Source organism: Neltuma alba, unplaced genomic scaffold (assembly GCF_004799145.2).
Source record: "Neltuma alba isolate B1F8T4 unplaced genomic scaffold, ASM479914v2 tig00011447_pilon, whole genome shotgun sequence".
Lineage (NCBI taxonomy): Eukaryota > Viridiplantae > Streptophyta > Magnoliopsida > Fabales > Fabaceae > Neltuma > Neltuma alba.
In genome coordinates this window covers 1-22586 of record NW_021636127.1, presented here as the reverse complement: position 1 = coordinate 22586, position 22586 = coordinate 1, and the positions used below count along the sequence as shown (strand labels likewise).

The following is a 22586-nucleotide window of genomic DNA, read 5'->3' as shown; positions in this document are numbered from 1 at the left end:
GACGAAAAATTTTTTAAATAATTTATTTTGGATGCTGCTATTCTCCATCATCATCCGGCCTGAAAGGACACATTTTAAAAAAATTTGTTAAATTTATGTTGTATTTGGAAAAAATTAGTAATTAGTAGTTAATTATTTAAATAATTTAAGAAAAGACGTGTACCTGATAAGTGGCAAATTATCATCTCCTTGAGGAAAGAAGTCTTCAAAATTCGAGGGTTGGAAGGGTTCACTGTCGTAAATAATGTCACCATCACCCATATCGTAAAGATCCCGTGGCTTGAGGTGAACGACCATATTCCAGTCTTTATGTTTCTCGTCCTCGACATAGTAAATTTGGTGTGCCTCAGAAGCAAGGATATATGGCTCATCATCTTCAGATGCCCCCGTATGAATAAGTCTAGAGAAATTGACTGAGGTGATGCCCAAATGGTCAGTAGCGAGTCCCCGTGAAGTTGTCGTATTTGCCCAGGAGCATTTGAACAGTGTCACGGTGAAAAGCTGGTAACTCAACTCAATAATGTCAATTAGCTTTCCATAGTAAGTGACGCCTCCAAAGCGCATATCGCCATCACTACTGCTAGCATAACATCTCGTTCCGAATGTCCCGCAAACTCCAGAGTTTTGTGTGAGCAATCCCTGATCACGTCCAACCGTATAGAACTTGAAGCCGTTGACATTGTACGCGGTAAACCTTCGTGCATGGTCTAACGGACCGAGAGAAAGAGCTTTGAATTCATCTGTGTATGGGCTGTTGTCATTACGTATTCGACGTGTAAACCAACTGGGAAACTCTTTGTGGACTCTTTTATCAATGTCAGCAGAACGCGCACGGCCCCGTAGCTGACGCCTGAGATAACTCCTAAACTCACTATAGTAAAGTGTAATTTGTTAGAAGAGTCAGTAAGAAACAAATATAAAGTGTAAAAGCTAGTGAGCTTATATGATATATATACTTACTGCATGAAGGGTTCAACTTGGCTGCAATTTATCAAAACGTGTCTGTGTGCCTGGAGTTTCTCTGTAGGAGTGAGTCTGAAGAATTCATATCCTCCAACTGGTTTCCCAACAGGAGGAAATAAAGTTGACGTGGAAGGACCAGGAGGAGAATCATCTACGCGACGCGGGCGGTTAAAAGATGTCTCCATGTCATCAAAGTACCTCGAACAGAAAGTTAGGACCTCATCTCCAGAATAACCTTCTGCTATTGACCCCTCAGGCCATGCCTTATTCCTAACATATGATTTTAATTTTCCCAAGTACCTGTAAGTTAAAATTGCATTAATAATTACGAGTAAATGAAAGAACAATGTGAAATTTAAAGAGGCGGGAATAAAAGATAATCTAGTACCTCTCTATAGGGTACATCCATCGATAGTGAACTGGGCCAGCAACCTTTGCTTCTCGAACAAGGTGGACAGTCAAGTGAACCATAACAGTAAAGAATGATGGAGGAAATATCATCTCCAAGTGACAAAGTGTAAGAATATTTTATTTTGCAGCTGATCAAGCTCTTCCGCTACCAAGACCTTCGCACACAACTTCTTGAAAAATGAACATAATTCTACCAAAACCACCGATACATCAGAAGGAAGTGTGTTTTTCAAGGCCAATGGAAGTAACTGTTGCATAAGAACATGAGAGTCATGACTTTTCAACCCAGTAACCTTTCGAGCCTGCAGATCGATACACCTTGAGATGTTGCTAGAATATCCATCTGGTACTTTTATGTTCTTCAACGTCGAGAGGAAGATATCCTTGTTCTGCTTTGTCAAGGTGAATTTAGCTGGCTGAAACTTGTCGTTTTCATCAGGCCAAGCCTCTTCACGAATTCCCCAGGCCCGTAAATCTTTTCTAGCTGCGAGATGGTCTTTAGACTTTCCAGCTTCATTGAGCAACGTATATAGCACATTATCGCACACATTTTTTTCAATGTGCATAACATCCAAACTGTGTCGTAGCAAATTAGATTCCCAATAAGGAAGAGTGAAAAATATGCTTCTCTTCCGCCATTGCATAGGTTGCGTATCAGATGTCCCACGAGATCGTCGTCCCAATCGTTCGGGATCCACACTCTTACCAAACTCGACATGAACATCTTCTAACTGCCGCAAAATATCCATACCAGACAAAGTAACAGGAGGATCTCTCTTCTCCTGTTTCCCATCGAAGCGAATCCGTTGCAATCTAAGTCTGTGCTTGGAATCAAGGAACCGTCGATGTCCTATGAAGCACCACTTGCGACTGTGTGGAAGGCGACATGGCACAGAATCAAAATTGCACTCAGGACAGGCCAACCCAGTATGCACATTCCAGCCAGACAAAGTTCCCAAACCGGGAAAATCACTTATTGTCCACATCAAGGCTGCACGGAGATTGAATAGTTGCTTGTCATGTGAGTCATATGCCTCAACACCATTCGTCCATAGGTCGATCAATTCGTGTATCAACGGTTGCAGGTATACGTCAATATCATTTCCTGGTGCTTTCTTGCCAGGAATGATCATGGAAAGCAAAAAGGAGCTCTGCTTCATGCACATCCAAGGTGGTAGATTGTATGGAATTAACACCACCGGCCAGATACTGTAACTTGTGCTCATGTTTCCGAAGGGATTAAAACCATCGGTTGCCAATGCAAGACGTACATTTCTAGGATCATTGGCAAAGTCTGGAAATTTCGCATCAAACACTTTCCACGCCTCCGAGTCTCGTGGGTGCCTTAACCTACCATCTAGGTTTTCCTCAGTCGCGTGCCACCTCATGTGCTGAGCCATTTTTGATGACATATACATTCTTTGCAACCGTGGTTTCAAAGGAAAGTATCTAAGAAAATAATATATTAAAAATTTAAAATACCGAATATTTAAATACTAAACAATTAAAAAATCATAATCAATTGTTTTAAGAATTTCAAATATCGAATATTTAGAGACGGAACAAGTAACACACTGTAATAATTTGTACCTGAGAATTTTGGCCGGTTTCTTCTTTTGCTTCTTGCCCTTCCGTACCGACTTATAGCGTGACGTCTTGCATCTCGTACAAATCTCTTTGTTGGCATCATCTCCCCAGTATAGCATACAGTCGTTTGGGCATGCATCTATCTTCTTATAGTTCAAGCCAAGCTTGTTAATAATCTTTTTTGCTTCGTAAAAAGACGGAGGGAATTCAGCTTGGGGGAAAGCATCTCCCAGTAATTCCAGCAACATAGACATCGCCTTGTCAGTCATACCGCACAAGCATTTGATGTGATACAGCCTCACCAAGAATGACAACTTCGAATACTTTGTACACCCAGAATAAAGAGGCTTGTCAGCTTCGGTCATGAGGTCAAAAAATTCCCGAGCAGTTTCGTTTCTTAGAAACTCCGGTTGAGGTCCCTCTACTTCATCTTCGTTGGGATTCGAGCTTTCGTGAACACCAAAAGCATCACGCACAGCATCATTCACGGCATCGGCTTCATCCACTCGAACTCCCATCCGTGAAACTACTGGCACTGACTCAGCACCCATATCTAGCCGTTCCCCATGTAGTTGCCAAAATACGTACTCTCGCGGAAAAGGCTTAAAGATTAAATGTTCCCTAACAATATCTTTGGGATGCCACTTTTTGAAATTACATTTAGGACAGGGACACTGAATCTTACCATTTACGGCAGCATTGGCGAAAGCAAAATCCAAGAAATAGTTTAGACCAGCCAAGTATTGCGGAGTCGACCGGTGCAAGTTGATCCACGACCTATCCATCACTAATAATGCTCAAATTTCGTGAAAATATGACACAGAGCTCAAAGAGAAGTTAAAATGGAATTCAGTTGGAGTGCTTCAGCTTATAAAGGAGGCTGGTGGAACGGTCATTTTTTTGTAGCGGTTTTAACGGAAATTTTCATTTTCCAGCGGTTATTAACCGCTAGAAATTCTAAATATCGGTTACAAACCGATAGAAATTTCTAGCGGTTTAACGGGAATTTTGTCTCCATCAGTTTTGAATTTTCTAGCGGTTATAAAACCGCTAGAAAGTTAGGTAAAATTTGCTAATTTTCTAGCGGTTCTTATGAACCGCTAGAAAATTAGCAAACTTTCTAGCGGTTGACAATAAAACCGCTACAAACGATGGTTAAAATCCAGTTGAATTTTCTAACGGTTTTTGAACCGCTACAAACGATATTATTTTTAAATATTAAATAGAAATACCGCACAATAAATTAATAACATTACGAAAATAAATATTTATTAAATTAATAAATGATTATAGAATTATTTTGATTAATTAACATGTTTAACGTGTTTAATAAATTGTAATGTTGATGTTGTAATAAATAAATAAATATTTCAATATTAATTAGTACTTGACATAAATAAAATTATAGAAATAAATCAATAAAGTAAACAAATAAATATAAAATTTAAATAAATATCTAAATAGTATATAAAACCGTAAAATCAAGATTCTAATAAAATCCCATACAATGAAAGCAAGTCATGGGTGGGGGGCAGAAGCAGCATCATCGTGATCATCCTCTGCTGAATCCTCCGGCTGGGGGTGGGCAGGCCGCTCAACCTGCTGGGACTGGATTGGCGAATGGGGGGGTAGGGGCGGGACTGGTGGCATGTGTAGGTCGGGGATGTCAGGAACCGAGATGTTTGGAGCTATACTGACCACCACATGACGCAGAGCCGTAGCAGCTGCCAAGAGCTGGTCAAGCTGCGTCTGAAGCTGACGATCACGCTCCTGGAACTGATGATCACGCTCCACGATCCTGGCCTCCATCCTGGCCTCGAACTCTTGTCTGAGCTCCTCTCGCAATTCCTTTGAGGATGAGGAACCCGGCTGCTTCGCACTCGCATGAGAGCTCCCAGCAGTATATGAAGGGCCAGCGCCACTTAAGCGGGGCAACCTAGTCGGTGTAGGTCCAAGTCCAAGTCCAAGCCCGCTAACTCGACCAGGGTGCTGCGGCCGGCCACGACCCGCTAAAAGTGAGGCGGTGGGATCCAAGGCAGACCCCTGAGACTCACGCAACTCAGAATCGACCTGAGTCATCCGTGCCTACCAAAATTAATATAAAGAAGTTAATTATAATATAATGATATCTACACTGTGATATTATATTAATATTTAATTTATTACTTACCGCTATCTCCTCAACCTCATCCGACGCACGCCCGTCTCGGGGTCTATACACCATCGGCCACATCTCGCCATAAGTGGGCGTGTATCCCCGCTCCTACTGCGTCTTTTCCCTCTGTAAATGAAATCAAAGAAATAATTAGTTACAAATTAAATACATATACATATTTAATAAATTTATTTCAAGTACTCACAATCTCGTCATAAGTGATCGCAAAGCTCCTGGATCCAGCCCTATGACGTATCGTCTGATGCCTGACGCTCCCAGCATTTCTCCTAGAAAGAGCCTGAAGCAAAATGTAAAAAAATTAAATTAAATGAGTCAAGTCGGATAAAAAATAAAGAAATTATAATTAATACAATATTATCATACCATCTGGTCAGCCGTCATCCTAAAATAGACGTAACTGGACCAGTCTTGGTCCGGGACTCCACCAGGTACATCTGCCAGTATCTCCTGGAGGGGCCTCGTCCCGTCACCTTTCTTCTCCCTCCACAGGTCGGCCCTCCTGTTCTTCCATGCCATCCCAAACCTCTTGATCGTGTCAGCCCTCAACTCCTCCCCCAGAATAAATTTACTCTATGATTAAAATAATAAATTAACTAAATAACAAATTATAAACAAATAATTAAGCAATTTCAATAATAAAAAACAAATAATTAGTTTTTAACTAATTTAAGAATATTATAAATAAAATATAAATTAATCAAAAACAAATAATAATTAAACAATTAAGTAATTTAAATGAAAAAATATTTTTACTCAACTAAATTTAAAATTATTATAAGTAATAAATTAATGAAATCAATAACAAATTATTTTCATTTAACTACTTTTAAATAATTTAAATAAAAAATATATATATTCATTTAACTACTTTTAAAAATATTATAAATAACAAACAAATTAAATAAATAAAAAATTATAATCAAACAATTAAATTATTTGAAAACAAAATATATAATCATTTATTTAAATTAAAAAAATTATAAATAACAATTTTATATTACCTTCATCATTTCCCAGCCTTGCTGCTTCTTCTCTGAGGTGATCTTCTTCCAGTCCTGCACGTAGATGGGGAACAGCGTCCACTGCTGACCAAGGAGGCGCACGTACTTGTTGTACAACTGGCCACCTTTCTTCGTCGGTTGGCCCAACTCATTGAGCGGCACAACCACTCGTCCGCTCGTCATCATAGACAGCTCTCTGGCTGTCAGCCTCCGATAGGACCTGTTCCCCTCAGTGTCTGCAAAATCAATATATATATAAATACTCTTCCACCAAAGTTAGCAACTTATATGGCTTATTGATGGCTCTCCTCACAAAATACTGTTCACAAGCCTCTTGATTGTTATCTCGGGCTGCGTTTAAGTTGGCTTTTTGTTGTTCATGTATCTGACTAAGGCTGCGTTTGGATGCACCTCCAAACCATGGTTTGGATAAAATGCCATCCAAACACCCTGTCCAGAAGCCCAAACCGTGGTTCAAGCTGAAACCATGGTTTCAACCGGTGAAACCATGGTTCTACGAAAATCAGAAAAAAGTCACTTCTGGAAACCGAATGGAAGGGGGCAACGGTCATACCAATAATACCCACACACACATTCGCGAATCTCACACCCAGCAGCCACAGTCATCCTTCTCTCTCGCTGGCCGACTCCGATTTCTCTGATAAACCATTCGCGAATCTCACACCCAGCTCGACTCTTCGGCCGGCTCATCCATCGGGTCGCCTGTTCGCCGGCTCGCGTCTTCGCCTTGTCGTCACCATCAGCTCGCTTCTTCGCCGTCGGTGCTCTGAGTTTCTTCACCGGTGAGATCATCTTGGGCTGGTGAAAACAGGGGCTGGTTGTGTGTTTCTCGGCGCTCCAAAACCAGATCAAGCGTTGGGTTGTCCGATCCGTCCATCCTCCATTTCGAAAGCTTCGTTCTTCAGCTCGCCCGGTCAGGTCGCTGGTTAGCTCGAATCTGGTTAGCTCAGGTTAGCTCTTTCCGGCTTTTGTTCAGTCATGCATTTTTCCCATTCGCAATCGGCATGTTGTTCAAATTTGTTCGCCGTGTGTTCTGGTTCGGTCCCTCTGAATTGTTTGGTTCTGGTCGGTCCCTCTGATTTTGCACCGCCGTGTGGTTCTGGTTTGGTCCCTCTGAAATTTGTTCACCGTCTGGTTGTGGTTCGGTCCCTCCTCTGATTTTTGCACCGCCGTGAACTTGTGGTTCGGTCCCTCCTCTGATTTTTGCACCGCCGTGTGGAACCAGAGGTTCGGTCCGTCTTGTTCGCCGTGTAGCTCTCCTGTGTTAAAATTTAGAACCGTGGCTAGTATATTTGCAGCGTGGTATATTGATTTTTGGAATGATTTTAATTTGTTCAACCGGCATGTTATTCGAAGGCATGAGATAATTATTGCTTGCTTTGGTTTCATAGTAGTTTGATTTTATGAAACGAAGGGGGAACAGATCAGATGCTGGTAATTGATATTTGATAAACATTTTGCTGGCAAATTTCCCTGCGGATCGAAGCTGGACTCATCAATGTCTGGTTGTAGAGGCAGTGATGTATGTGGTGATATTTTTTTATAGACGAGAAAGGCTGTCAATTGAATTCTACTGGATATATATGCAAGTTATTTTTCCTCTTGTTGCCTGGCGTGGGAGCTTTTTTTTTCTGTCCAGATTTTCCTCCCGGAGAAGAAGCCTGTGAAGTCAAACAATGTATTGGGAATTTTTTTTCCCCTTAGATAGTACTTTAATTAAATTAATTATCATGTAAATGTGTTGATCTGATTTGGAAAGAGATAGGAAATGTGTTGTCCTGTACTGTTGTATTAAGGATTTTGATAGACTTATGGCTAACTTTTGAGAGTGAGGAAAAATGGAATCATAACTCAAATCCATGTATATATTGAAGGAAGTGATTTGTATTTTGATCAGAAGTTTATGCTACTAGTTTTTTTTGTACTTTCGGTTGACAAATCTGATAAGAATATAATTTTAAACAAATATTATGAAAAGCTGCTACAATATGTTAATTTTTTAAAAACAATTATGTGCTTTATGATATTAGTACGTTCATCATGAACATTTGTATTAATTATGTATATGAACGAATTTTTTTAAATACATTGGTAATACATAGTTATTTCAAAGGTTAAGTACAATATGATTTATGGTACATGATGGTTCAAAAATGGTTTTTCTTATTATTTTCTCATCCAATCGTCTTTCAACAAAAGTTAAGAAAAATAAAAAGTATATATAATAATTTAGTTAGTTTTGATGTTTTAAAAGTTAGTATTTTGAAGCAAAAACAGATAATGAAATTTGAAATAGGAGGGAGGTGTATATTTTCCAGCCATGTCAAATTAGAAATTTCTTATGTTTGTTAATTTTTATCGCGCTTGGTTTGGTAGGATGAAGGAATTGAGATTTGAAGATGTGGTCAACTTTTTCACTTATTACAGTAGATAATATGATTTTTGTTACTTCATATGATTTTGGGTTGATTAACTTGTGATGACTGAAGAGGTGTAATTGTGCTATAGCATAATGGGTAAGGATACGGTGAAAGCTTCCTGGGATGTAAGAACCACAAAAGTGTTTATTGACCTGTGCATTGAACTTGTGCAACAAGGAGAAAGAAGAGGTACAAGCTTAACAAAGAAAGCTTGGGATATTCTTCGTGATAAGTTTACTGCCAAAACTGGGAGAGTGTACGAAAAACAGCAATTTAAGAACAAATATGATTCCCTGCGAAAAGAGTGGCAGACATGGGATAGGCTGCTTCGCGAGACAGGATTGGGATGGGATACTGAAAGGAATACTGTCAGTGCAACTGATGATTGGTGGGAGAGGAAAATAAGGGTAATTATTGAACATTTTGATCTTACATTTTCTTTGCCTGTTAATGTTTTGTGCATATTTACTGTTTTTTTGAATATTTTATGATATTATTGATGTATAATGTGCAGGAAGTTCCAAACTACGAAAAATTTAGAGATAGAGGACTTCAATTTAGGGATCAATTAACTCAACTGTTTGGGAGTGTGGCTGCAACTGGACCACAAGCATGGGCACCTTCTTCCATGACACTTCCAAGTGAAGGAACACCGAATGAAGATTTGGAAGAAGGGTCCGGAGATAGTGATGAAATTTTAGGTGCACCAACTGGTATAAGTGGGGAATTTAACACAGTGAACTTCAATGATAATAGTGGAGGTAGTGGAGGCAACACTGAATTGAGGCAGGATACCAGTGGTGGGGGTACAAGCAGAGGTAGGAGTCGACCTAGTAGCTCACTGGGGGTCAGAAGGAAGAGTGAAGTCAAGAAGAAACGCACATCTCCCTCTATGAAAATAGCGGATGCAATTAGCAAGATTGCTGAAACAAATACTTCTGAGGCCGAGCGTGGAAATGAGGTCATTTCACGAGCAGAAGCTAGAAGGTTGGAAGAAGAAGCGCGTGCTTATAAGGTTTCAATTAGGGGAGTCCTGTCTCACCTGAAAACAGTTCCTGAAGTTGTCAGTAATCCTGATTTCTTTAGACGGTGCACACAACTCCTTATGGAACGGCAGGATGCACGAGAAATGTATGCAGCTCTGAAGGATCAGAAGGAACAGCTTCTACTCATTTTAGAGCATTTTACTAGGGATTTATGACTTGTTTATTATATTAGACAGTTCCATATGTGTATGTTTTATGTGACCAGTGGATTGTTATATGAATCAGACAACTCTGTAACTTTTATAAATGTTTCGTAATTTCTACGTAGGAATTCTAAACTTTATGTGTATGTGCACAGGATAAAACGAATATGGATGATGAAATTAAACATGTGGAAGAGCATGCTAAGGGACGGAAAAAAAGAGTTAACAAAGTTGCAGCATTGGTTGGTGCATACGCTACTTTGAACTTGTGTAAGGAGCCTCGGCATACAAGTGCTTATACAGGCTGCATATGGGTAAGGGATGTTTTAGATGGCAACTCCAGTCGTTGTTATAACATGTTTAGGATGGAACGGGATGTGTTCTTAAGTCTGGTGGAACAATTGCAACAACATGGTCTAAAAGAAACTAAAAATATAGGGATACATGAATCAGTTGCAATGTTTTTACATACCGTTGGGCATGCACTTAGTAGCAGAATGCAGCAAGAAAGATTTCAACATTCAGGGGAGACAATTAGCAGACACTTTCATAATGTCCTAATGGCATGCTGTAGACTTGCCATGTCTAATATCAAACCAAAAGATCCAACATTCCGGCATGTTCATACAAAAATTCGGTTTGGTAAATACTGGCCTTTTTTTAAACATGCTATTGGAGCAATTGATGGCACACATGTTTCCTGCGTTGTCAGTGCAACAGATCAAACTAAATTTATCTCTAGGAAAGGAACAGTGTCACAAAATGTCATGGCGGTTTGTGATTGGGACATGTGTTTTACTTTTGTCTTGGCCGGATGGGAAGGTAGCGCACATGATGCTCGGATATTTGATCATGCCCTCACAACTCCTTCAATGAACTTTCCCCATCCACCTGAAGGTATTTTTTTATTTCCTATATTTTTTTTTATATTTAGCTTAACAATAGAAACATAATTTACAATAATTTCATTTTTTATATAGGAAAATATTATTTGGTGGATGCTGGATACCCAACACCGAATGGATATCTCGGCCCATACAGACGGGAGCGTTACCATTTGCCTGATTTTCGAAGGACATCTGGGTTTGAAAATGACAATGAAATCTTTAATTATTTCCATTCAAGTTTAAGGAGTACAATTGAAAGAACTTTCGGAGTTTGGAAAAAAAAGTTCGCAATCTTACAAAACATGCCATCTTATGATTTTGAAACACAAGTTAAAATCGTTTGTGCAACGATGGCTATACATAATTTTATTAGAACGACATCTATTACTGATCCTGGATTCGTTCAGTTGGAAGAAGAAGGTACTTATGCAGAAGATGATGATGATGGGGTTAGATTTTCACGTATACATTCATCAATTCAATCTTCATCTTACATGGCTCAGGTTCGTGACAGCATAAGAGACGAACTTGTTAATTCAATACGAGGATAGTAGTCATGTCTTATTTATTTCCTTTATCATAGATTGTAATATGTAGTTAAAAACAAAACCTATTACAAATGCTTTGTATCGATGCATCATCTTAATGATTATGACACTTCTTTATTTATATTTCTCTTATTAATATTATGCCTTATATTCTCAAGCTAATTATTACTTACTTGAATAATTAATAAATTATTTTAAGACGTGTTTATTCTATTTTGCAACAAAATAATTCATCTTCTCTAAAAATATTTTTCACTCTTATATTTTATGAATATATATGTGTGGTGACAATTAATTAATTGTATTAAACATCAGAGGTTATTATACATGTAGTATGTTATTACAAAAAGTAGTTATGAAAAAATGTTATGGGATTTCACGTTTACAATCTTTAAACAAAATTAATATTTGTCTGTTATAAAAAAATCATTTTTCTATAAACATATTAATATTATGTTTTATAAATATATGTACACATATTAATTATGTATTAATTATATTATCTTATATATTATTAATTATGTTAGTAAAAATTATTTCATTAACAATTTTATTTCTTCAAATCAAAATAAATCATAAAATCTATCCATTATATAATTATCATATTAACTTATACCCTTTTGGTCATTTCCACATGTCAAAAGCACTTCTGGTAATAACTATCCAAACACTCTCACTTCTCAGAATCACTTTTTCTCAGAATCTATTCTCCACAGAATCTATTCTCCACAGAATCTATTCTCCAGAATCACTTTTCCAAACCACGGTTTGAAGTCATCCAAACACACCCTAAGGAAAGTACATATCATGTAAGCAGATCAAAAGTTTAAAATTCAAATACTATTCAAGTCCCGCCTTATACATTGTTCTTTTCTTGGGTTCAAATTTGAGTATGAATCTCAACTCATCTGGGTTTCAATATTCTACTCAAACCCTCTCCGTTATCTCTTCTCTCAGCTTTCCCTCCAAAAATTTCTTCTTCCACCACCTATTCTTCATTGATTCCTTTATCTTCTTTCTTCACAGGGTCCTTCCTCTTCCGCCAGGTGAGATGAAAGAATGTATTATGCTACGTGCCTCATGGAGTATTTTCAACTTTGAATCGCTGATCTGCAGCCTCATATCTCTCATTCTAAGTTTCAATGTTCATATTTCCTCCCCTACATCACGCCTCAACCAGCCTTCCGTCATCAATTTCTCTTCTTCTCTACTCTCTCTTCATTTTTTTACTTCTTCTTCACGGTCTCCTTTACCTTCTTCCACTTCTAATCAATGATTTCATGGTTTCTTGCAGGTCACAGCAATGGGAAGGGAGAGAAGAGAGGGAGAACTACCGTCGAAAGAGCAGAGACGGATAGCCATTGGTTCCTTTTCCATTGTCTTTATGAGAAGCCAGTAGCCGTGGGGAGTTTGAGACAGATTTGTTTATGTTTGTCAAGGTTATCATTTTTACCTTCCAACCCTCTTTCTCATGATGATTCTCAAGATCTAATTCTTTTCGTTTTTCTCAAAATTTTAATTGGACAGACTGTGGGCAGATCTCACTGTGTTTATGAACAGTCATCACAGGGGGATTTTCTATTTTTAACAGGAGGCTATTAAAGCTCTTCAATCGGTAAGCCGGCTTAGATCTATGGTTGCAATATTTTTCATTTGTTTCTCTCTCTTCTAGCCGAGTAAAATGTTGGCGGTGATTCAGTGAATAAGACTCAAGAGTAAAGTCTGAATGTGTTGGTTTGTGTAAGGGAAGAACAATGGGGGAAGAGTCCATTGCTCAACTAAGATACTTTGCTCAAGGATGAGGGTATTCATAATGTTTGATTCTTCACATTTCTATGACTTCGATTTTGTTGAAGATACATATCTATGTTTGGTATTAGAAATTATTCCCATTGATTCTAAAGCTCATTCTTGATGGCTCCATATATTAATTTCGTTGGGTTGGTTTGTCCGTATGATTTTAGCATGGTGAGGGTGTTCTGGAAAACTTAGTATGACTTATAGGGAATGTATTAGTATCATTTAACAGTAATTTGTCTATTTCCATGGGGTTTTAATAGAAACCTTTGATCTCTTTTATGGAGTTGAAGTTGTGGAGGTAAATGCTTTCTTCCAAAATGTATTTTAGTATGTACAATTTCTTTCCTTTTCATTTTATGTAGTTTTGAGTTTGTTTTTCTACTGCACTTCAGGTAAGAAACTCAATGCTTTGACCACATTTTCATAATATAAGATGTCATTGTTAAACTTGCTATTACTTTCCATCAATAATACGCTGATATCATGCAATAATACTTGGTATGTATGAAAAAGTGTTTATTTCCTTTTATTTTCAAGATTTTGGAGAAATTTTTTAAAAAATGATTGCAAAGTCTTTAACCATTTTACGGGTTTTTGGGTTCTAATGTAAACTTGTATGCAGTTTAATTGTGGATGTGAGAATTGATAAAAGGCAGTTACCTTTTGACAAATCTTCTCAGGAAATTATTTATGTTTAAATGTAAGTCTGCTCTCTTCTCTTCTTTTAGGGCTTGTGTCATGGTTTATGATTGGAATTTATGTTATTGGTGGTCAGGAAGGTGATTTTATGGCCAAACTTGGCCCACCTATCTTCAAGTGTTCATGCATACTAGAGGTAAGCTGTGGGCAAAACCCTCTGTTTTTTCCTCCCCATTTGATCTTATGGTGATAATTGGTAAACCCAGTGCATGCATTGGTTTTTTTTTTCTCTTCTCCAGAGAGAATGGATACTATACATGATTGACCTCCTTGTAATGTTTAACCATTATAAATTGCAATTAACCACATTTCCATCCATTCCCAAAGTTTGGCTCACTGATTCATTTTATACTGCTAGCTTAGGCGGTGAATACTGATTTTTACATGCTGGATGATGAGACAAAGTGGAAAGTGATGCCTCCCATGCCAAAATAGAACTCACACATTGAATTTGCTTGGGTGCTTGTGAACAATCCTATAGTTATTGTTGGAGGCACAACAGACCAAAAAGATTGTTTGAAAAGGAGAAGCAATGCAGTTTAACTTGAATACTCTGGTATTGACTGCTCTCTTATAGAGCACTTTGGAAATATATTTAGTGTCTGCGTATGTGTTAATATTTGGTTACGAATGTATATATTCCTTCATCTGTTTAGTGCTCATTTTAGTATTTTTTGGGTATCTTCATCTGGCACTAGGATCTAGCTTGCAAGGGGGAGACCAACATGCTCCGTTGTCAACTTTTGTTTAAATAAACTAGGATGTACTTATTACAGTCCCTGTTTTGTTTAAATATAGTTTTAGGACACCTGTACTTTTTTTGAGTTTATATTCTGCGGGGAGAGATAGAAACCACAGACTCTAATTGCAAGTTAGAGAGCATCATACTCTGTTGTTAGTTTTTGTTTAATTGCATTGTTTTGTCAGTTTTGCAGACGCAGTCAGTGATTGGGAAGTTAACTTACCGTGTGAAAAGCACTTTAGTTGGATTTTGGAATGGATGACTATACTTCACTTTCGGACAGCAAGACAAGGCGCCAGATGATCCCTCTCCTAAAAAGGTCATTGGAGAAATATGGAGAATAAAGTTGAAATTGACTCTTGAGCATTTGTGATTGATTATCGAATCTTTTTTCACTTTTATGCATTGTCCTGGCTGTGTAGCCTATGCTTTCTCCTAACAAAAAGGAAGTGAAGCACTTATTCTTTTTGGCATTTGAATGTTTATTTATCGGTGTATTCTCAGTTCATTTCCTTATATTTTAGTTTACTACTGTTTATCCCCAGGAAACATGAATAATTTTTTGAATATGATCTCTTGCTTATGTCCATTTGAAATGATGGTGGGTAGCAGATATATGCTTGGGTTAGGTATGTATGATTGTTATTTTAATGATTAATTTTTGAAAAGTTAAAAAGTTAATTAGTTTTTACTTATCTCAGTGATCAGATTTTCATTATTATCAAAGCTTGACAAGTTTAAAAACATTCAATTAACTCTACTCTTCAGTACAAATTCAGTCAGCTAAAGTTGTAAAGGATAGCTTGATATGTGGAGTAATAGTTTCATGATATATTTGGTTCGATGTTAAAAATGATCATAATTATAGTTTGATAGTTTTAAGTGTAAAACTAAATATGCACTTTATTCTATATGGTGGAGGTACAGACATTCATGATATTATAAAATCTGAAGTATTTACTTGTGATTTAAATTTTAAAATCTTGCTTGCAGCATGGACATGATTCCGGTTCCCCCCTCTTCCAATGCCTATCTAAGCTTCTGTCATGCATATATCATCTGCAGCTTTTTTCTTGTGTATCGAGTTGGTGGTGAAGGACTCGTAATTGATATATACAGGTTGCCCAGAAAAGCTATGCTATATCTTCCATAGGTTTGAGTAGCCATGATTTCAAAAGATGTTTCTTGTGTTTGTAGGCATTTCTGAACCCTCCTTTTTCCAACGTTGTTTGTCCATCATCTTCTCTTAGAGAAGATGCATTTTGATAATTTCTCTATTGATGATGCAGAGGCCGCATAAAAAAAATATATATTTGGTTAGAAGCTTTCCTTTCCAAGATATTTTGAAGGACTCATGCAAAATATTTCTGGGTTAGTCATTTGGTGATATGTGACTTTGTTGCCGATTTTGTTTTATATATTCTTGCCTAACCGTCTTGGAGATATAAGTTTGACTCTGCAGACAAAACACGAAGGATAAAGTCATGTGCTGTGTGCAGTTTGGAGATGCAACATTTAGGAGGAAACCGTGGGTCCATGTGTAACATAATATGAAAGATGGATATGTCCTTACTTTGCAGAAGTTCTGTAACAGAAAGCTAATTTGGAATATAAATGTCACATGAAGAATAACAATTTAGTGGTTAGTATGAATAACAACCCCATTTTACTTTTACCGTTGTGCATTTGGATTTGAGGCGGGAGGATGGACACGAAAAAAAATTAATAATCAGTTAATTGAATGTAGATTATAATTCTGAATTAATGACATATTATCAATAAAAAAATTACAGTATAAAATTAAATTAATATTCTCCTCCTTTCTTGCTTTCATATGTAACAAAATGAATCCTAATTCTTATCCAATTGTCCAACTTTCCAATGAACATATACATGATCCTGTTAATAATGCAACTAAGCCTAATAGATTTTTAGAGGACTTGCGTGGCTCAATGTCAATCAAATACATTTTGAAAAGAAATGCAAGACTAAATGTGGTGGCATATGTCCATAACAGAACACAGTGCATGCGCATTAATTCAATCAGCATTATATTTATTTATATAACAGCATAAAAGATTTTAGCTCAACTATATTTGTATATATTTTTAAATGGACAATACTTATATTAAATTACTTATATGTTATATCAAGTTATTAATCATATATGATCAGGTATCTTATTTTTGAGATATTAACATTTAATAGCATTTAATTATAAATTCAAATGAAACAAAAATAATTACATAACTTTGTTTTCTTAGAGAACTTGACATAATAAAAATAAGAGACTTGACCTAAAATTTTCCTTTTTCAAATCACCCATCACTATCCAAAGCTCCTTTCTAACAAGACAGTACCGGCTGCAGCATCGATGACCTCTCAATATGTTGAAATGTGAGTTTAAAATATATGTAACTTATGAAAGGTATGTAACTTTATAAACTTATAAAATACGGAATCCATAGTAGGTCTTATTTATTGTGATGTTTTATTGTCGAATACATTTCAATTGCATGAAATTGTAAATTGTATGCTCCCCGTGCATCGCACGGGGAAACACAATCTAGTTTAATTAAGAAATAAATTATATATCAATAAATTAATACAATTTCTATATAAATTAAATACTGATCAAAACTTTAAAAAGTTAAATAAATACTTACCGACAAATTCCACCTCATAACCAGCCTGACGTCTCGGAGCAGGACGCTGCGCAGCCTGGGGATACTCATTCCCCTGATCCTGCTCCTCCTCCTCCTCCTCGTCAGCAGCATCAGCATCAGCATGGGGTTGCTCATCCCCAGTAAAATGAGCCTCCTCAGTCCGCTCAACATCATCCTGCTCCATAAAACTGAGGATATCCTCCTCGCTGAGATCGTAGTCATGAATGCTGGGGAATGGCTCACCAGCATCATGATGAACCTCACTGGGTCCAGCTCTCTCAGGATCAACTGGGTCTTTCCCGTGTCGACGAGTCATCCTAATAACAACAAATAGTAATTATTTATAAATGAAATAAAAAGAAAAATTATTTATAAACTACAACATATAAATAAATAAATAAAACATAAAATAAAATTATTTATCAATAAATTACTATTTATTTTTACACCTGAAAATAAGGATCTGCAACTGAATCAGAACTCGAATATGTTTGTGGAGAAAATTCAGCAGAGCTTCGCTTCCAGAACGATTGAAGAAGTGAGAGTGTGGGGGAGTATATATAGACCGAGAATTCCTAGCGGTTCGGTCCAAACCGCTAGAAATTTCTAGCGGTTTTGGGCCGAACCGCTAGGAATTCCCAACGGTCACATGTGCCTCGGGAATTGGCTAGCGGTTCGGTCCAAACCGCTAGCAATTCCTAGCGGTTCGGCGCAGAACCGCTAGAATTTCTGGCGGTTCGGCGCAGAACCGCTAGAAATTCTGGCGGTTCGGCGCAGAACCGCTAGAAATTCTGGCGGTTCGGCGCAGAACCGCTAGAAATTCTGGCGGTTCGGCGCAGAACCGCTAGAAATTTCTAGCGGTTCATGCATCAACCGCTAGAATTTTCGGTGTCTAGCGGTTTATTGGCCTGAACCGCTAGAAAGTAAACGCTGCAAATTTGGCGCCAAGTTCCCGCCAAAGCCCGGGAATTTTCTAGCTCTAATTTTCTAGCAGTTAGGTGGTAACCGCTAGAAATGTGCGGGCAATGGTCAAACCGTCTGAATTTTGCAGCGGTTTTTATAGAAACCACTAGAAATATTTGGAATTTCTAGCGGTTTTGTTGAACCGCTAGAAATGTTCCGCTGCTACTTCAAGATTTTCTTGTAGTGTAAACGTGTTTAGGTATTCTTGTGGATGGCTATGAGTGGGGGCCTCCTTGCCTCTATTAAAAGAGAAACAATACTTGGTACTTCTCCAATGTGTAGGGTCTGCAATAGAGCTGAGGAAGATGTTTTGCATATCTTATGTGATTGTGATGTGGCCTCAAAGATTTGGAAGTAGTTAGTAGGGAGGAAAGCTTGGGTGAATTTTTTCTCTCTTCCTTTGCACAAGTGGTTTATACAGAATCTTCTAAGAAACGAGGGTGGTAGTGTGATTGGCACCTCAAGTTTGTTGTTTGCTATTGGTTTCTTTGGTGCTGGGGAATAATACTTTGTTTGGAGAAGAAAGATAGAGGACAGGGATCTAAATATGGTTGTGAGAAATTACGAGAAGGAAAATGCAGAAGGCTTTAAAGTGGAGGACTCAGGTAGGATGGACATCATAATTAATACTAGGTGGGACATACCAGATGAAGGATGGATCAAATTAAACATTGATGTCGCTATAGAAAAGAGAACAATGGTCATAAGTAGAGCAGGAAAATGTGTTGAGCTTGTTTACGCTTGAAAATTGTGAGGACCGAGTTTGGAATTTTTCTCTATAAATGAAAAACAGACTTAAAAAGGCTAGCCTTATAAGGCCAAGGGTTTAAATTGGCCGGCCCGTTTAGGCTTTTTTATAATTTTTTTTCAAATTTTTTTTGTAATTCTAATATTATTAAATTTTTTTTTACATTGCTAATGATATTTTGAATACTTAGTTATTATTATCATTTTGAAATTAAATTTCACAGAATGGCTTGATTTATTTGGTTTAAGACAATAGTTTTTCCAATTAAATTTTAAAACATGGGTTAATTTAGATATTAATAATGATTTGATTTATATGATATGTGTTGATATTTTTAAATTATATATATTTGATAAGAGAGTATTTTTATACTTATATAATTTGTAATCCTATAATTTGAATTAGAAATTTATGAATTTCAACAACAGTACTTCTCAAATTAAAGTAAAATAATAGTTAGACTATAAAATTTAAAAGTAAAATTTCTATAAAGAAGAAAAACTTGATTTTTTGCTACAAAATAAGAGCAATTGATTATAAGGATGATAATGTTTCAAAAAATTAATGATAGTATTTGTCTATTACACATTTGTACTATTGATGCATGGAACTTTTGAATATTGTTGTCTTATTGATGGATATTTTAGATATTTTTGGATGTTGATAGATATTTAGATATGATGATATTTTGTATTTGTGACTTTATTTTATTCATATTTATATCTTTTATTAATAATTTTATTGGTTGTTTTTATTTTTTTTGATTAAAAAAGTGAGAAATATGAGAAATATAAAAAATAATATTTTTTCTTAAACAGGCTAAAAACCCGAGGGTCGATCTGAAATCCGTTAGTTTAAGGACCAGATCTAACAAATTGGAGTATTTTTTAAATTTTAGTCTTATAGGGTTAGCCTTTTTAAACAAGGCCAGACCTGCCGATATTCCCATCTCTAGTCACAGGTTGTGGAGCGGTTTTCTAGAATCATGGGGGTCGATGGTTGGGTGGTTTCTTAAGAAGAGTAGGACGAACTTGTGTATAGGAGGCTGAGGAATGGGGCTTGTTGAGTGGGCCATGCTTTTGCAAAATATCCAAGGGACACCTGTGGTTATTGAGTCTAACTCAAAGTCCGTGATTAATAAACTCGATGGTCTTCTGAAAGGGAGGGAGGGGAATAGCAGATTGTTGAACCAACCAAGACCTTGCTTTCTGGAAGATGGGAGGTTAAACTTCGACATGTTTTAGGAGAAAGCAATGAGGCAGCAGATTGGCCAGCAAAGTAGAGCTTCCTTCAAACAAATGTCATCCAAGTATTGTTTGAGCCACTGAGGGTTTAAGCAGTTTGTTGCATAAGGACAATTCAGGCATTGCCAAGCCTAGAAGCATTCTGTTTTAGTTAGTGTTCGAGCTTTTGCCCCATTTTGTAATATTACACATCACCTTCTTAAATATTATCTCTCCTCCTCCTCTCATTTAACTATTTTTTTTCAAATTAAATATCTAACTCTTATAATAAGAACTGAGGGTGGTATTATTTTTCAGTATTTAGGACGAGAGAGTATAAGAAAGAGAATGGGTAGGAAAAAGAAGTGAGAGAAAATTGCTTGATTAATACAATAATATAACATATAATGAATGGAAGTAAAAATTAAAAAAAGTTTGTTAAAATTTCAAATATCCTTTAAAATTCATATAAGGCTAAAGTATACTTTAGATCCTTTAATTTTATATAACTTTACATAACGTTTTATTTTGGTTTTTAAATTTTAAAAAGTAAACTTTTAATCCTCTCACCCTAAAATCATTAACAGAAAAGATGATATTGAGCGCTTAAATATTAATAAAACATCACTAAATACTATAATATTAGGTTTAATTTTTAAAACAATCCTGATTGTTACAAAACAATTATCATTTAAGACTAATCATTTTAGGGTTTAAGCACTAAATATACTTTTTAAAGTTAAGGGACTAAAGTGAAACCTTACATAAAATTAAAGGATAAAAAAAATACTTTAGCCAAATTAAAGAGATTCCAACGCATCAAATCCATTACATGTTATTAAAAACTTAACAAAATCATTTCAAGCGCTCAATCGGACAACATGGCCTTAAAACAGTTTAGTCGGTACCGGTTCACCCAAAACTCGTTATTTACAAACATAGGAAAGGGTAAGGCTTCAATTGGGTAACAGTCTCAGGACATTTCCTGAAGTATTAACTCCTCCAAAGACAAGATTTTCAATGGTTCCCAAACTTCCAAAATCAAACTTCTTTTTTTTTGGTCCAAAAAATAAACTTCATCTTTATACAAATATGACACAAGTGATAAAGGTTATCCCAAAACAATGAATCATTTCGTTAAAAAAAAAGGAATTAATCGTTTCCAAATCATAATTTATAAATTAATTATATTTCAATTATACATTGGAGCCAACTATGAACGTCTAATCGATCCAATGGTTCCCAAATTGGGCCGAAAATGGTTACCCTAAAAATATACTTTTTTAAAATCATCATATATCCACTGGGTATCCTATTTCCCCCAACTAGGTGGGCAACATATAGATTCTTTACTCCGGTCAAAAAAAAAAACATATAGATTCTTTACAAACGTGTTGCGTACAGTTACTTCCTCAGTATCTCTACCTCACGAGCTTGCGTAAAGCACGGCATATATTCCTTTTCAAAAGCTGACCCAAAAAGGACACAATAGTAACTCTGATTCTTGATATAAGAGTTATATAATTAATTTTAAGATATTAAAAAGCTAATTAAATTAGCTATATACTAAACATCGCATTGAATTAAACTACCTCTTAATGAAAATCCCATTAATATGCACAATCACTAGGGATATATACTTTGAGAAAAAAAGTTATAAGTTTAGGAGACAAAGTATATTGAGATCTTATAGTTAAAGCTAATCAATTCAAACCTTGCTAGCTCCTATATTAAAACAAAAGATAGCATATATAAAGATATCTAGAAGACTTCCTCCTTTCACAATATAATATCTCTCGTCGCTCTTCTTTTTTTTTCATCATACACTATGATTGACACGGTATAGTTGAAGTGCATTCTGGTGCAAGGGAGACGATGATACCACGGTTGTTTGGTCTTGTGATGGTGGAAATGGCGTTGGTCATTACGATGTCGTTTGGTAGTCACAATCAGGAAGTGGTGGTGCATGGGCTTGACTTCTTGAAGCAGGGAAGAGGGCCGTTGGTCACCAAGACGGCGGCTGCTGCCATGCTTGCGGTGTTTGGCTGGAGGCTTTATACCGTAACCAACATTCAAAAGCTTGTTCACGAAACTGCTGTTCTTAGCCTTATTGATGAAGTTCTCAAAGCTCAACTTCTCTTGGAAGCTTCTCTCATGGGTAAGCAAATTGCCTTTGTTTGTCTAAGTTTTTCTGCCCACATAACAATATTTTTCTGGCTCTAAATATAAGAATTAAATTAATAATTTATACAAATTAATTTAAACATATATGTGTTGATTTTTTCTAAAATATTTTTTTAATAATTTGTATTAAAACTACTATTTCGTGGAATCCTTAATATATATAATTAACAGAGATAAATTAAAAAATTATAAATTTAAAAGACAAAGTAAATCTATTTCTCATATTTATGACCAAAATAGATCTTATAACTGCCTCTTGCGTATTAGGGCTGGAGGGAGTTTACGGTTTATAAAACTTTCAGAGTTCTTTATAATTTTTTTTAAAAAAAATGTGTAGTTTAATTAAAACTCATGAGAG

The 22586-nt window shown here is 36.4% G+C and overlaps 2 long non-coding RNA genes across 4 annotated transcripts; both read left to right on the top strand.

The window, feature by feature from the left end:
* The first annotated feature begins 12266 nt into the window (after positions 1 to 12266).
* Positions 12267 to 14197, top strand: LOC114713692 (uncharacterized). 2 transcript variants are annotated; one of them, XR_003737369.1, is made up of 4 exons: positions 12267 to 12339; positions 12498 to 12567; positions 13264 to 13301; positions 14066 to 14197. It is a non-coding gene; the product is annotated as an uncharacterized LOC114713692 (long non-coding RNA). The 2 variants fall into 2 exon arrangements; XR_003737368.1 differs by lacking the exons at positions 12267 to 12339; positions 12498 to 12567 and adding an exon at positions 12745 to 12818.
* Positions 14198 to 14233: 36 nt separating this feature from the next.
* On the top strand, positions 14234 to 16055 carry LOC114713689 (uncharacterized). Of its 2 annotated transcripts, XR_003737365.1 has the most exons (4): positions 14234 to 14258; positions 14630 to 14763; positions 14990 to 15073; positions 15907 to 16055. It is a non-coding gene; the product is annotated as an uncharacterized LOC114713689 (long non-coding RNA). The 2 variants fall into 2 exon arrangements; XR_003737364.1 differs by lacking the exon at positions 14234 to 14258 and having other exon boundaries at positions 14360 to 14763.
* The last annotated feature ends 6531 nt before the right edge of the window (positions 16056 to 22586 follow it).